We start from the raw sequence: 17221 nt of genomic DNA, 5'->3' as shown, positions 1-17221 counted from the left end.
AAGTCCGTATTCTCGCTTGTTTCATTGTGCAGTGCATTATAATCATCGTTAGATTGAAGATTTATGTGCAAATTCTTAATTTGCATATCATTTCACTGTCTGCCTGGAAGTTTATGATTTTTTACTTAAAATCATTATCTACCACAAATGCAACTCCGCATTCTTTGCTTCCTTGTTCCTTCTTACTATATAGAATTGTGTAAATATTTGTGAAAGAGACAAATATTTACTGGTTATTGTTTCGTATAAATTAAAAATTGCAGAATTCATAAAATAGTATAATTAAAATGTAGTTTTTAAAAGCTTTCTCTCTTTATATTTGAAGCATACGCATTAGAAAACATCTCAACACTGCCAAACTGAAATATTTTATTTTATGGTTGACATTTGCGGCTATATTCCGCTTGTACTTTTGGTGAACTCAACCATCACCTCTTTAAATCTAGTTAGAAAAAGCTACTGTATAAGAGGTCAAACATACGATACCTGCTTTATTTAAGTGTTCCATCTACAATCTATTTCATCAAGATCCTAAAGCTGTTATTTTATATTTCGATGATTTTGGTTACGCCTATTTTAATATTGAGAGAGCCGTAATCGTAAACAAGTAGTAAATTAACATTCTACATATTTGTCAGTAGGCTAGTAGTTTCTTGTTTCTTCTATCGTTTATCTAAACTTACTGTCAATATGCCGCAGCCGAGAAAATCACTGTAATTTTTGTCAATAGCTGCGCTTTGCCGCAACGTAATTTGGCCCATAAGGAGTGTTTTGAATGTATTGTGAGAACATCAATTATCTCTAATAATACATATACGTATTTGAGAAGTTGTGTAATTAGGTGCTTTGTATGTCAGTTGTTAGAAAATGTTACCACGCCGTATACTGTTTCGACTAAGAATTCGATTGCCAAGGTATTGTAAGATCTGCATTCCTGGTCAAATAACGTATTGTTATTTTATTATTAGGTACGAGGTACGCGTCTTAAATTATTGGTCTGATATACAAAAAAATATAGATTAAATATATCTTCTCACATTTATTGAATATATATATATATATATATATATATATATATATATATATATATATATATATATATATATATATATATTAGAAAAGAAATTTAATCTTATAAGTTAAATAGTAAACTCTTAAATATTGGGGAAATCTGCAAGAAAGACTCTAATGAGTATCAATGCCGAACGTTTTCGCCAAAGAGAATTAATTTGTCTTCTTCAGGGCTGAAAGAGAATAAATTATAATTAGCTACCATATATTATATATTAAAAACATTATTGATCTTACCGTAACCTAGAATTGTAGAGTTAGAATGTTAAAAAACTTAGCTAGTAACAGCATAGTGTTGTTTTTTGTTACTATGTGCAAAAAAAAGTTTTTTTTTTTAACGTTGGAAATGTATGGTAGCTTTGAACTTAAAACGCAAAGGTTTACCCAAGGTTAATCGAAAAACCCAATGTAACTACATTTAAAAGGAGGTAATTCTTTGAATTGTCGGCAATAACTAAATTTTTGATTGTTAGAAAGTTTAAATGTGAGGTTCTGTTTTACCAGAACGCATGTGCTGACAATTCAAGTAGTTCTTTTGAATCTTTTTGTCGTTAAGGTTCATTGGTAAAACCGAATGAAGTTAAATCCCATTATAAGGAAATATTATTTTAGATTTTCTTTTTTAATTATATTATATTGTTCATGTATTATTATAATAATATCTTATTGAGATGTATCTAAGAAAAGCAAGGGAATGTTATCTTTTTTAGTTAATGAAAATTAATTATTAAAGTAGGTTAGTTGTTAATGGATATATCAGTCAAGTTAGTTATCTGTGATGTTGTATTGTCCTTGGTATCTGATTTAAGTAAGAAGTGGTATATACCGCTTAGATTATTAATGCCACTCTTAATATTGATGGAGAAATCTTTAAAGAAAATATAAGACATATCTTATGTTATACATTTTGTGTGCTTCAGTTCTTTCCTCTATTGCTTGTCTGCACTCGTTTTCGAACCATGCTCCTATATATAGCACATAAATTACTATATATAGCACTTAGATTCTCAATGTCCACTCTTTTATTCAAGGTGTTCTGTGTGATTTTTATTAGACATGTTTCGAAAAATAATCTTTTGTTGTGATTTCTATCTCTTGCCAATATTTTTACTTGGTCATAGTTTGGAGTGTGACCCATCTTTACCGAATGTTCACTTAATCACTTAACTGACAACCAACGAATGGTTTACCACTCTATACCATGTTTTCCAGGCTTAACAAATAGACTTTTAAATACGTTTAGAGAAGTTTAATAAAACAATCTGAAGTTATTTAAAACATATCAGATTAAAGAAATAACTGTGGCTACATACCAAATAAAATTTTCATAATTAAAACTCTGAAAATGGTGGAATAAAGTTTACCAGGGGACTGTTTTCACTGACGGCTAAGACGCGGGGTAAACTAGCAAACACAGTAGTAACATTAAACAAAATAGTGGTTGCCCACTTAGCTTCACAACAGATTTGTTGCAAAAATATTGCAAAAATTACCAGATCCAGATTTATGTCTAAAAGGAAGAAGATTATTTTATTATTTCAAAATGGAAGACAATAGAAAAGCGTTGTGTGAAAGAGCTATTGTCGTTTAGCAAAGAAACGAGTTTTTAAGAAACTATAATAATTTTAAAGAAGAACACGCTTTATTCGTTTATTTAGAGGAAATGTGGATTTTTGCTGAAGGTGGAATAAAACCGATTTGGCAGAACAAGAGTATAAAATCCATAAAACACACCAATACTGATTGAAAGAGACATTATATTTCATGCGGGTGGAACACATGGTGTTATTGATGGAGCGGGGATGTTTGTGAAATGGTTGAAAGAAAAACTGATTGCAAGATTACATGAACCATATGTTATAGTTTTGGACACGCTAGACTACAATAATCTGGTGGAGATAGCTGATGGGAACGTGATGGCCAAGAAGAAGACGAAGTCGCCTAAGGTGTTGGTACGTCGTTCGAAGATGGCTCGTGCACCTCTTTGTAATTTTTTGTATATAAATTTCACTTCAACCACGGGGTCTTCAGAGGAGGAAGGGGAATGTCATCACACGCTCTTAGTTGCGGATTAATGCGTGAACTGGTGTGTATCGCTCCGCATCGAAAACCTTCCTATTGGTCAGATGGAAATCTCAATACTGCTATAAACGGTCCAACTTTCTTGTATAAATATGAATGATATTTAAGTCAGATCAGTCAGCCAGATCGAGTCCTTCATGGGTTCTCACGTAGAGTCATCTTCACTCTAGGAGTCGTCTATCTCGGTCTTTGACCCACCTTCTACTTCACCTTAGACTCTGAAGGTGACATTTGCGACACCAAAAAACTGTGTATTTTTTGTAAAAACCATACAATCATAGTAAAGCATAAATTAACGAATAGTAAAGCTCATTATGAGAGTATATGACAGGAAAATAGTGATACTGAGCATACTGTCCTACTGATAACGATAAATAGAGGAGCCGAATGTGGCACTGACCACATGTTCTCTACACGTTGAACATCGAAGCCAGAAAGAAGAAGAAATAAAGTTCAATATATATTTACTGCAAGGCGAATCTATAAGGCACCTTTACCAAAGGAGACTGGACCAAAAGTTCAGTTTCAAAAGTCAAAAAAATGTACGAGCACGTGAAACACAGCATAAAAGAGGCGGCATTAGAAGCTTTGGAGAAACTCGAGAAAAGAAATACCCAACAAAAAGTAAAAATAAATAAAAGAAAGGACAGTCTTCAAGATTTCCTGTTTACGACACCCGAGTTGATGAAGTACATAAACAATCTCGACGTTTGTTTATAAATTGGATATGATATGATAAGTTTTTTTATATAGTTAATTTTAATTCAACTTGTTTATTGTAATCTCCTGGATAGCTCCTACTAACTTCACAGTTCCGCCTACACAGTTTCAGACAGGAACGATGCAAATTTTCGGATTTAATTCCCATTCAAATTTTGTTAGAGTAAAGCTATAGAAAATAGAATTCATATTTTTGTATGTACATAGATGGTACCGATTATCTACTGGAGTACCTCGTAGAAACTTTGTCAAAATAACACCAGAACGTTTTAAATCATCGTCACGTCCCGTCTTCACTCTTGTTATTTAATCGCAGATGAGTCAAGCCGTTCTGGTCTGGTACTACAAAATGCACGTCTGCACAGCACTATCCCGCAGTACAGTCCGATCTCCTTCCTTGCAACAGGTTCATGCTAGGAAGTGTCTAATCAACCAATATTTATTTGGCACGAATAACAAATTATGTTATTGATCACTACACGAAGAAAATGAAGCGTTTATTTGTTAAAAACAACATATGTCCATTTTTTTGCAAATTTGACTTTATATGATGTTCGCATAGAATAGTAGTTTCTTTATCGATTTCACACATTCAGTTGTGTAAAAATCCCAGATGTCCGGAGTAACCTACATAGAAAATTCGAATAGTTTTAGAAAGATAACAGATGTCCATGCAGTTTGTTGTAAAAGCAACACTTGTCCCATCTTAGTCAACGGTCATCGCTAAGCATGAATGATCCTGTCTATAAATTTATCAGTTGTGTGCGTTCTTGTTAATAACAGGTAATGTTTGTTTCTTTTATATTAGAAAAATAGTTCAGCATGGCGGAAACTGTTTAACACAATACCTCTAATATTATAGATGATAGCATTTGTGAAATTCTAACTAGAGATCAACCAAGAAAACGGAAAAGAAAAGTTTATCAAAGGGAAACCATAAAGCAAGCTAAAATACATGGATTTGGTCACAAAACGCATAAAGGTGATAGGGATGTTTTAGCCCGAACCACAGGAAATTACTGTAGGTAAGTTTTTCGATGTAATGACTTGCTTGCAATGCTTCTATGTAGTAATACAGGAACAACGTTCTGACTTACTGAATATGTTTAGTAATATGAAGACCAAAGATGAGCAGGATTCATATTTATCAAGCCTCATTAGCGTTACTCCTGGTCAGAGAAGACGCAGTCGTATTCCACAAGCTGCTTTACTTTATATACGGAGACTGGACAAAAAGAAAATGTATCTACCACCAGAGTTAAATGTAAAAAATATGTACAGAGCCTTTAAAGAACTTCACCCACAGTCCAAGGTTTCTCACTTTGTTTATTTCCAAACTCGATTTAACATATCTTTTTTAACTGCTCCAAGTCAGAAACCTTCATCACGTTTAAGCAAAGGCATTTTATGATATAAAACGAAAAATTAAACATAAATGTATAAATGATATGAAACAACTTTGGTACTATGTATTTGGTGTACACGACATCGAAGGCAATGATGTCCATATGTATACCTATCACGAAGGAATGGCTAAACGTGGTCAAAATGAAGTAACTTCCATGATATTTCAGTATCTAAAAGATCATATACTCGGTAAAATGAATAAAATATGGTTTTTCTCTGATGGTTGCCCGGGTCAAAACAAAAACTACATCTTTATCCGCTTTTCATATATCCTGGTGCATGTACTGAAATTAGCGTCAGAGTTAACACACGTATACCCAATATAGATGACCAATATAGAATACCCAATACGAGGACATTCATACCTACCTTGCGATAGTGACTTTAGTCTCATTTCTCGTGAAAAAAAGTAGTTGTTGATATTCCAGAAGAATGGGATGATCTTATTCGGCAGTCAGTGTCTAAACCTTCTCCATTTAAAGTGGTTAATGCTGAGAAAGAAACTGGCTGGTTTCTTATGGACGAAAGTTTTAAGGATTTATTTTTAAAGAATCCAAAACCAAAAATTTCATTGAAACCAACAAGAATGTACCGAATATCTGAGAAGTATCCTGGACAGTTTGAATGAGTCAAAGTTATCACGGCCCAGGGACGTTCCACAGCATTACTGGAAAAACAACACCAAAACAAATAACTCTGATACCAAATAAAGCGAAAAATAAAATAAGTCAACCAAAGTTTCTAGATCTAATGGAGTTAACTAAATATCTCAAGAATCCGGGGAAACCAAGGACCATACTCCAGTCGTAGAACTATTTAGCGATGATAATAGCAGTGGTGGCGAATAGACGCCACAGAATTTTTTGTTATTTCTACGAGGATATTATATATGTTCATTTTCCAATATATTTTGCTAAGTTTCTACCGATTTTAGCTGGGCAGTTTTTCTTGATTTGACAAAAAATATGCTCATTTTCATAAAATACAGGTTTTTAACTTTGAGCGGCAATTATGCAATATCAATTGATCGAAATTTAAACTTATAAATACTTAAATTAAAGCTTATCCAATTTATGAGAATGGAATCACACATTCCCATTAACTCGGCTCATAGGGCACAGAGCCACCTTCTCTGTTGCTCATATGAGTAATTCCTGTCTGGCGCGTCCACTTCGCGGGGGTGGGCATCCCTTGCTTCAGTAGGCCGGAGCTAGTAGATGGCTAAGTTCAGATAGGGACCCAGTTCCGTGGGGTATAACACGGCTCCCTTGCCCAGGGTTACGGGTGAAGACCACACCGATGATGAAGGTGGAGAATATAGTATTCGGTACAGTAAATTTAACGGAAGTGGCAACCCTGTTTCTAGGGATAGTATAGAATCAACCTGGTGAAGGGCAGCAGCGATCACCAGTACTAGAATTAGGCGTATAGGAAATGTGCCTAAACCGGCTTCTTACTAGAATACCGTAGGTGAGACTGAAACAGTTAGAGGGTTACGGTACTGCGATGCGGAAAGACAGTAGGAAACTACCGCATTATATTCCTCAGGACATCCGTCCGTCGATTTTTTCTTCTCATGTTGGAAGAACCAAAACAAACGGCCCGTAGTCCCGGACAGGTCTTAAATGGCCAAGGGGTGCGAAGAATCTCCCGGTTTCAACTTGATAACATAACCAAAATTGGTACGTGGAATGGGAAGGCACAGGTATGATCAATACTACTGGTAAAACCCTTTACTACTCATGCAGTGATAGCACAGACCCTTACCACAGACATGAGGTGGGAGTTCTGATAAGCGAAAATTTGCGCGTCTCCGTGAAGAAGTTTGTTCCGATCTCCGAAAGTGTCATACTTATTCAGTTGCATGAAAAAGTGAACATAAATATTATACAAGTCTACGCCCCTACAGCAGACAAGACAGAAGAAGAACTAGAGCGATTTTATCAACAGCTAGACGAAGCCTTACAGGTAACTAAGAATCACGAAATTAACATCGTATTTTATTCGTAGCTATTACTAAGGTATCTGCATTACCTGGAGAAAAACCTATATAAACTCGGCGACAGCTTCAATCTTCACAAGAAAATTAAGGAAATTGCTGGTGTCTTCAAGAAAAAACAAGTCACTGGTATACATAATGACCAAAATGAACTAATCACGGACCCTAGCGATATACTTAATACTTGAAAATTGTACACAGCCAATTTGTTCAATGATGACAGAACACAAAAACCACCACAACTGGGAGACCATTTGTATGGCCCAAGTATTTTGAAAGCTGAAATTGTACACGCTTTCAAACTATTAAAAAGTAACAAAACCCCAGGACCAGATGATATGTACGCAGAAACAATCAAGTTACTTAATGAAGAAAACCTAGACATTATTGTCAAAAACTTTTCCTGAGAATACTGCACACTAGATTGTTTAAGAAATGTGAAGAGGTCAGTGGATGGAGTCAGTTTGGTTTCAAAAATGGACTTATCACGAGAGAAGCGATCTTTAGTATGCAAACATTAATACAGAATTGGTTAGATCAAAGAAAGGATGTTTTTGTCTGTTTCATCGATTATGAAAAAGCATTCGATAATGTAAAACACGAATTGATGATAAAATACCTACAAGAGTTGGGATTGGACGACAAGGATATAAGAATTATCGCCAATCTGTATTGGAACCAAACAGCAACAAAATTCTTTCCAAAACCAAACACACATTCTTCAAAATTTCAACGAAACAGAAGATTTCTCCATTAAAAAAGGAGTAAGGCAAGGTTGTATACTATCTCCAATGTAGTTGAAAAAGCCTTCGCAGAAGCAGTAGCAGACTCTAATAAGGGTATTAAAGTTAACGGCATATTTATTAATAACATCAGGTATGCTGATGATACAGCCATAGTGGCAGATAACATCGAAGATCTTCAATGCCTTTTAAATGATCTAACTCTTGCAAGTGAAGCTCGGGGTTTGAAAATAAATATCAAGAAGACAAATACAATGATTATAAGTAGAAATAATTAACGCAATTAATAATTAGCCCAACGCAAAGATATATGTCTCTGGAGAAGAAATCGAACAGGTCAAGCAATTTAAATACTTGGGTTGTTTGTTGAACGAGGGTTGGGACCCCGAGAATGAAATAAAGAGCAGAGTTGAACAAGCCAGAAATGCTTTTTTGAGGCTTCGTAAGTTTCTGACTGATCGCAAATTGGACTTCAACCTCCGATACAAGATGCTTAAGTGTTACGTGTGGCCTGTTCTCTTGTACGGAATGGAAGCATGGACGTTAAAGGCCAGTTCCATTAACAAACTTGAAGTGTTTGAAATGTGGTGCCTGCGTCGAATTCTTAGAATATCATGGACGGACAGGGTCAGAAATGAGGAAGTACTCAGAAGAGCGGGCTTACAGGATAGGGAACTTTTTAGTTATGTAAAAAGTAAGAAGACTGCATACTTGGGACACATATTACGAGGAGAAAGATATACTTTTCAGCAACTGATACTGGAAGGGAAGATAGAGGGTAGGAGAGGTCTGAGACGTAAAAAAATGTCATGGCTGCGCAATATTCGACAATGGACAGAAATCCACAGCTATGAAACGCTTCGCAATGCTGCTAAAAACAGAATTATTTAATCCTGACTATTTAACATCTCACCTGACAAGACGATGTACGGTGGACGCCTACGCAGAAATGCACGGCACCTTAAGAAGAAGAAGAATCCAATTTATTTTTATGGTTATTGGCTATATTTTGTAAAGTCATGTATCTTAGGCCTCTCAAAAATCTAAATCAAGAAGTGCATATTTTACTCTTCATAGTCTCACTAATAAATATTACTCAAAAATTTGCTGTTGCACGAACTGATAGTTGTTTCTGGAATCGGATTTTACCAGTTAAAATATCACAGATTGCATAACCAGTGATATCAAATCGATTTAATAAAATAAAAAGAAGACAAACCTATTTTTGTAAATCTTAACTGAACGTCATTCCTTCCTACCGTTTTATTTAATAAAAGCTCAAGAATTCGCCGTTCCCACACTCCTATATTTGTTGGTCCGCAGTCATCGTACCATTAGTCATTCCCTCGCCGTTACTCCCTATTCCATCGATGATAGTAGTGATACTTCTCCGAGACTGTATTCGACATTCTTGCAAGAGCAAGCGGCGAGAAGCCGGTACCCTGACACCGGGTACCATAAACCGTAGTACCATAAAGATAGTACCATAAACTGTAGTACCGCGACCGCTATCTTTATCGGATGGCGCCGATATAGAGGAATTCTCACTTTTATATTAGTTAGTGTCCCTTTTCGAAAAGTGTTCGAGCGTGTTAAGTTAATTTGATGTTTTTTTAGTGGTTACCAGTGGTACCGGTCGTCATACCGAACATTCTTCCGGTAAGTGTGTGGGTGAATAGACATATCATGTCTTCAGGTGTTTTAAATAAAAAAATCATTGAAGACTTGTTGAACTCGATTCGATATAAAATATTATCCCGACAGTATTAGATTATTAGATACTTCAAACTTAAATTTTTATCCATTCTTTTTAAAACTATATCTTTTCAAAATGATTGATTTAATATTTTCATGTACATACTTAAAAGGTATATTTTAAAAAGTTGTCGAGTGTGTGTGCAATTTTAACTACACATTATTTGTTTTGTTAATTGAAGGGGTGAGTGGATGAAGGAAGTAAGTAACAAAAGTAAGTTTTTGAGAAATTTAACTCCAAAGTTTTATTGCCTTAACTTTTTTATTAATCGATTTTTTAAACCGATTTTTTTTATTCTCACAGGTAGGATATGTATAAATTTTATTGTAAAAACAAAAATCCCCCCGATTTTTAAAAACTTATTTGAAAAATATATATTTGTACTTACCTCTTTTATCCAAAAACTTTTTTGTGTTAGAAATTATGTCTATGCCAAAATGAAGGGGGTATGTGGACTTACCTCCTTTATCTAGGATAAATATTTGCATTTTCTTTTGAATAAGAGCTATAATCAGGAAAAAAATAACATGGATGTGAAGTAAACACTTATATTTTTGGTTTTACAAAAGACTGACAAACACTGAATTTCTAAGCAGCTTTTGAATCAGTCTAAGGATATTGTACCACCTTCTTACAATTTTTGTTGCTCTATGATGGCTTCATAATACCACTTATCCCTTTCTGGAATGAAGCAAAGCTGTTCTTTTAGATTGTCTACCTTTTCTTTGCTTAAGGATCCAGTATTTTGGATATGTCTTGGAATGTTGAATTCTTCAGGTAGAAGGGATGGGAAATTTTTCTGCTTGAGGATATATACCATTTTGAAAGGTGTGTAGTAATCGTAAGACTTCTTGAAAAGGTATGATCCAAAGATATCTACGCGAATCCACTTGATTCCAGTTTTGAAATTAACCTTTTCATTAAGAAGATCTTTTTTTCTATTCATTAGTTTCATGGTTTTCATAATATTTTCCGTGTCTCTAAAGTGATGTTGCATGTCTATCACGATATTTTTCTTGGTTCAAGAAACAATCACATCACGATATTCATCAGGGATGCAAATGTTTTGATGTTTCTTTAGTCGTTTCTCAATACTTCCAAATGCTCTATCCGAGTCTAAGTACGAGTGTCCTACCTCTGGAAACTTGTGCTCAATCGTTTTAAAGATGCCTTTGCCCACAAGATACTGAAACAAATATACCATCAAAAAATTTTTATTTTGCCCGGCACACGAGTCCGTGTGCCGGGCAAACAACTAAAAATTTCCGAGCTACCTCTGGAAGCTTGATTTTCGGTCCATGTGCAGAAAACGGGTTTTTCCACATTTTTGGTTATTATGTGGATTTCTAAGTTGTAAAACCACATTTGTCTAAGACAAAAGGCTTTCGAGGTACTAAGCCTAGGTAGGGGCATAGTTTGCTTTAGATCCAATGTTACATACACAGTGTTCTCTGATTTGCTAGCAAATTCTCTATCTGCTTTTTGAGATTCAAACGCTGATTTGTAATTTTCAGCGTGCTCTTCATTACTTTTGCCAGAATCGCATGTGCTACATGTATCGCTTTTGGGATAACCAAAAGACAGATTAAATTCATTATTAAAAATGAATCGGTATGTAGCCTCTTTTATTTGAAATTTTTCAGTTCTTCCGTCAGTTCGGCATTTGTCTAGGTAAAGTTTATGCATTCTAGGGATCGAAAGTTGCGGTGAAAGATATTTTTTGTGAATATTACAATGCCTGGAGTAGTGCGACTCTTCTGCTGGGAAACTGGAAATATGCTCAATGACGTAAGCAGCAACTTTAGCAGGGGTCTTGTTAGGTCTGACTGCGTGTTTCCCCTTCTGTCCGGTTCAGGAGCATTTTTCCCTGATTTTATTGAAGTTTGGATTAGGTCAACCTTTTTCAAGCTGATTGCAAACAAGGAAATAAAAGCCCATTTGCATACGGTAGTTTGCCGGCCACTACAAGTTACATTGTATTGGTAGGTGGCACTTTTATGCTTTAATGCTCCAGTTTTCTTTCTCATTGGTTCCCTTTTTTTTAATGCTCTTAAGAAGAAGGCAGTTTTTTGCATTTACATCTAGTTTGTAGTAGGAAGAAAATATTTATTCCCTTTCTTCTACAGTTATTGACTGAGAACACTTGTAGCGGCAATTTTCATTGCACAAAATCTCAGAGTTAACGGTTTTAACGGGTTTTACTTGGCCTATTTTAGAAATGTAAGCCAGACCACTTTCTCTGCACTTTCCATTCTTTAATCTTTTTCTGTCTTTTTCTAGTTACTTTTACTTTTAGTGGAAATATTTTTTTCTTGGTTTTAGTGGGCAAATTAAGAGCCTCTTCATTTCCATTTTCAGGAAGAGCAACGATCTCATCATATGGAATTTACTTGTAGTTCAAAACTTTTTATTCTTTGTGGTATGGATGAAGGAAGTGAGTACTTTATCTTGTTACTTACTTCCTTCACTCACTAGATATTTAAAGTAGTATGGTCAATTTCCTCCTTCATACGCTGGCTATCTCAGTTATTTTAAATCATAGAAGGCTGGGGATAAGAGGAGAATTTAATTTAGCACTTACCACCTTCATCCATGCGGATAACTCATTTTCTTAAAAAATGTCACTTACTCCCTTCATCCACTCACCCCTTCAATTATCCAAGTAAATTCGTATTTTTACTTCATTAAGGACTTTAAAATGAATGGAAATCTTATTTTTATGGTTTAGATGTTAGTACAAAAATTTATCCCGCTTCTCTTATATATACTGTATACTTTGATTTCTCTATTATGTTCTCTTATGCTTTATTTTTCCTTTTTACTCAGATTTTCTATTTTTGGAAAGAAGATAAGTTATTTATATTTTTCTTCTATTGTTTGTGTCTTGATCTTCTTCTAAGAAAACTTCACCCTGCGTCTAATAAATGTACCCCATAATTTTAGATTACTAAATTTTATTCATATCTAAAACTTATCTCCTTACAGCAATTACTATTTTTATTGGGAATAAGCCACAATTTAAGTTTAAAAACGTTTTGATTTCCACTTCGCAAATCGTTCTCAAAATACAAAAAAATTAATAAATTGAACAAATTTTATTATTTGTTACTTAGTGAAAAACTCTTAGTAGGCGATTTTAAAATGATATTGGCAATATTGCTGAGTTGCGTTCCTGGGACGAGTTTATTCGTTTACATAAAATCAACTTTAACTTGAGAATACCCCTCAGAAAAATCATAACATGTAATTCATCTTTAAAAAGACAATCACATGCAATGACGGCAGTAAAATTCTCCTGTTAGTGATTCCGTAGTAAAGTATTTGGTCTTACATTTAGTTTACACTCAATAAACACCGAACTCTTATTTTATATGTATGTATCTTATTTAAACACATAAATGATGTATCCTCGATATGTTACTGACGTACTAATGCGGTATTTTCTTTTTATTGATTTCCTCTTTTAATATGGGTAACCAGATTCTACTGCATTCTGTCCAGGAATTTGCGACGCACTTGGTCTCATTTACCATAATTAGAGCCGCATCTTTGGTTTTTTTCAATCTGTTTCTTTTAGATACATGAATCGTTCTATTAAACTCTATGTTCATTTTCAATGCGTGTTTTTATATTTGAGATCTACCAAATTCTCTATCTTTAAATATAAGATTGATGTTCACTTATTCTAACATTTAATGGTCTTGATGTTTCACCTAAATAAAAATGATCGCATTCACAAGGTATTTTATAAATACAATATTTTGTTCTTTCTTGTTCACTGTTAGGTTTAGTTTTAGATAACCTATACACCTGAGTCTCATATCCAGTATCGTTCTTTGAGATTCAAACATTCGGGAAAGGTAGTATGTTATTATATTCTTTTTCCTTGATAAATGTTATTGTCTTTTCTTTATCGTTTATACCATTCAGGAATGTGCCCAACAACTCTGATCCATGAAACAATATTGAGAATACATCATCTACATATCTCCACCATACTGTGAGTTTTAAATTTTGTGTAGAAATAAGATTTGTTTCAAAATCTTCCATTAATATATTGGCTAATAATGGAGATAAACTAGAGCCCACTGTTAGACCAAAATGTTGTTTATAGAATTCATTATTTAGTTGAAAATAGGTATTATCAGTACATAATGTCAATAACTCCATTATAGCTGGTATACCTATTTAGCCTTGTTCTATTTCTCAATGTACAATCATTCCCTATTAAAGTCTTATCTAATGGCAGATTTGTAAATAAACTATTTATGTCAAAACTTACTAAAATATTATTTGAATTAAATTCAATATTTGATAATTTATTTAAAAACGTGTATTTTTTTATAAAGGTGTCATTTTTATTTGCAAATGGATGTATAATATTTAATAAAAAATTTGACAGTTCACTACAAGGAGAATTCATGGTACCATTAATAGGTCTATAAAAATGGTGTATTCGCTTTATGAACTTTCGGTACTCCATAAAAATGAGGTGTAATTAATCTTCTTAGATAATTTATTAAATAATCTTTTAACTTGAATAAAGTTCTATATATTCTAATTACTATTTAAATGGGAATAAGCCACAATTAAAGGTTAAAGTACGTTTATTGACGTTTCAATTTCCACTTCGGAAATCGTTCTCAAAATACAAACATTTGGTTCAAAGACATTAACTGGGTAGATAAAGGAATAAATGTTAATGGAAGAAAACTGAGTCATTTGAGATACGCTGATGACATTGTAATATTCGCTACAAGTTTCGAAGAACTACAGACCATGATGACGCAACTATTCCAAGCTTCGGAAAAAATAGGTCTTAAGATGAACTTGGAAAAAACAAAAATAATGACAAATACACCGATCATTAGAGAAATAACGTGAACGACATAAATTTAGAAACAGTAAGCGAATACATCTACCTGGGACAGATAATGGAAGTTAAGAAAACTGCCGAAATTACCAGAAGAATGGTTAGCATGGGCAGGATTTGGAAAACTGAGTTGGATCTTGAAAAGCACTAAAATAGAACAATATTTGAAAACCAGAATTTACTATCAGTGTATCCTCCCTATACTCACTCACGTATAGTTCACAGACAGGGACACTCACCAAGTCTAATATGGATAAAATAGTAAAAGCACAAAGAGCGATGGAAAGATCAATGTTCGGTGTGAGACTTATAGACAAAAAAACAAACAAATGGATTAGAAGCAAAACCAAAGTAAAAGACGCAGGAGAACATGCTGCCAAATTACAATGGAGCTTTGCAGGACACAATGCCCGACTAAAGGATAAAGGATGGAACCACGAAATACAACAATGGAGACCACGGTTAGGAAAGAGAAGCAGAGGAAGACCACAAATAAGATGGGCTCATGATATTAAGAAGATCGGAGTAGATAGACTACCTGTGTCTGGGGCCATCCCCTAAATCGCATCCCCTAAAATCGCAACCCCCGGTTGCAAATGCCGAACGGCTTAACGTAGGATGACGTACGAGGGCTCGTTGGAAAGGGGATGAAAAATGGGGTTGAACGCAGTATGTGCCGTGCGCATCGGAGCATGCCAAAAGGTCATTACGTCATATCTTTGGTTCTATTGGTCCAATCGTGACGTACGAGGGCTCGTTGGAACGGGGAGGAGACGGGGACACAAAAAACAAAGATGGCAGCATTGCCAAATGGGCGCTAGAATGTATCTTTGTTGCTATTGGCATGATTTTGACGTATGAGGTGTCAAATGAAAGCGTAGGTGACACACAGAAGCCATGTCAACGATCAGTATGAACATTCTTCTTCTTCTTGTCCATACAGTGTCTAATAGAACGTGACATCCGACGTAGAACGCGACATTCGACGTAGAACGTGACATCCGACGTAGAACGTGACATTCGACGCAGGACGTGACATTCGACGTAGAACGTGACATTTGACGTAGAACGTGAAATGCCACGTGACATTCAACGCAGGACGTGACATTCGACGCAGAACGTGAAATGTCACGTGACATTCGACGCAGGACGTGACATTCGACGCAGAACGTGACATTAGACGTAGAACGTGACAGCTATGTGACATTCAACGCAGAACGTGACATCCGACGTAGAACGTGACATTCGACGCAGGACGTGACATTCGACGCAGAACGTGACAGTTATGTGACATTCAACGCAGGACGTGACATTCGATGCAGAACGTGAAATGTCACGTGACATTCGACGTAGAACGTGACAGTTATGTGACATTCAACGCAGGACGTGACATTCGACGCAGAACGTGGCAGTTATGAGTTAGTCAAGATGTTGCTAGACATAAAATGTGACATTCTACATAGGACATAGTTAGTAGTAATATGAATCCCATCGAGTACATACATAGAGTAATAGAATTTCAAAGAAAACTTGATCGGTTAAAGATCGACATTAAATCATATGAGGATTTTAAACATATTACAAGACAATTAGATAACCTGCATTTTGACAACAAAACGTGGAAACCCGAAGAGTTGAATCTACAGCAGCAGCAGCAAGACACCTGGGCCTGTAGAAAACTGCCACCAGCTACATATCCATTAAGACGTATTCAACCAATACCATGTTTGTCAGCAACAACAACAACAACACCACGGGTGTCAGCAGCAACAACAACAACACAACCAGCGAGTATATGAAAAGTGAAATAGATAATGTCTTTACAATGTCCTGTGTAATATTAGCATCTGTATTTATCTTAATTTTAAAAATTATTTTTGAAATTGTAAGAAGAAAATTTGAATCTTCATGTAATATAAGACTCAATCAATAAAGATGTTTTAAATAAAAAAAAGCGTTTAATTTCTAATATATTTATTTATACATATACAAAAATTACAATGGTATTATGTTATTGGCAAACCAGTGACGTAGACGATCCACATTTCTTTCGGTGCATGAAAATAATCCAGCGGCATGACATGGGTTTGCAGTAGGGCCAACGTTTCCAGTAGCACGAGGCGTACCATCAAACTTGCAAACATCAATAATAATGGGAAAAACTCCAAAAACGTGACGTTTCTTATCCAAATATTCTGCTTTTTGTTCTCCTCGAACGTAGATGTAATCTGCTGCATACAACAACTTGGTTTCTAGTATTTCATTGATTTTGGACAATTCTACTTGCCCATCAGAGTATCGAATTCCAAGCAGTTTTTTCTCCACGTATGAGGCAGTCTTCTTATCGTCATTACTTAGCGCATTAAATGGTTTCTGAGGCAAAAAGATGTAATGACTTCGTTTAAAACCTATTTCAATGGTAAGTTCTTTGGGAACAAACCATCCGTCCACATCGAATCCCTGAATGTCTACGAATGCTACTCTCATGATGACTGCTCGTTCACTACTGACAATTTATGCATCTAATTTAGACTTTTTACAATTTCGGTGAGAGGGAAGTACTCCATTAC

The 17221-nt window shown here is 35.0% G+C and overlaps 1 protein-coding gene across 8 annotated transcripts in view; it reads left to right on the top strand.

Annotated features, from left to right (window-relative positions):
- LOC140437719 (interference hedgehog-like) overlaps positions 1 to 17221 on the top strand; it is a 234167-nt gene that overhangs the window by 62669 nt on the left and 154277 nt on the right. Inside the window, exon 1 of one of the 8 annotated variants that reach the window (XM_072527392.1) lies at positions 9402 to 9681. The exons of the other annotated variants lie outside the window; for them this stretch is intronic. The gene's annotated coding sequence lies outside the window, so the exon portion shown is untranslated. Of the gene's footprint in view, positions 1 to 9401; positions 9682 to 17221 lie in introns of those variants that run through there. 8 annotated transcript variants of the gene reach the window in all.

Source organism: Diabrotica undecimpunctata, chromosome 3 (genome assembly GCF_040954645.1).
Source record: "Diabrotica undecimpunctata isolate CICGRU chromosome 3, icDiaUnde3, whole genome shotgun sequence".
NCBI lineage: Eukaryota > Metazoa > Arthropoda > Insecta > Coleoptera > Chrysomelidae > Diabrotica > Diabrotica undecimpunctata.
This window is presented reverse-complemented; position numbering and strand designations above follow the sequence as displayed.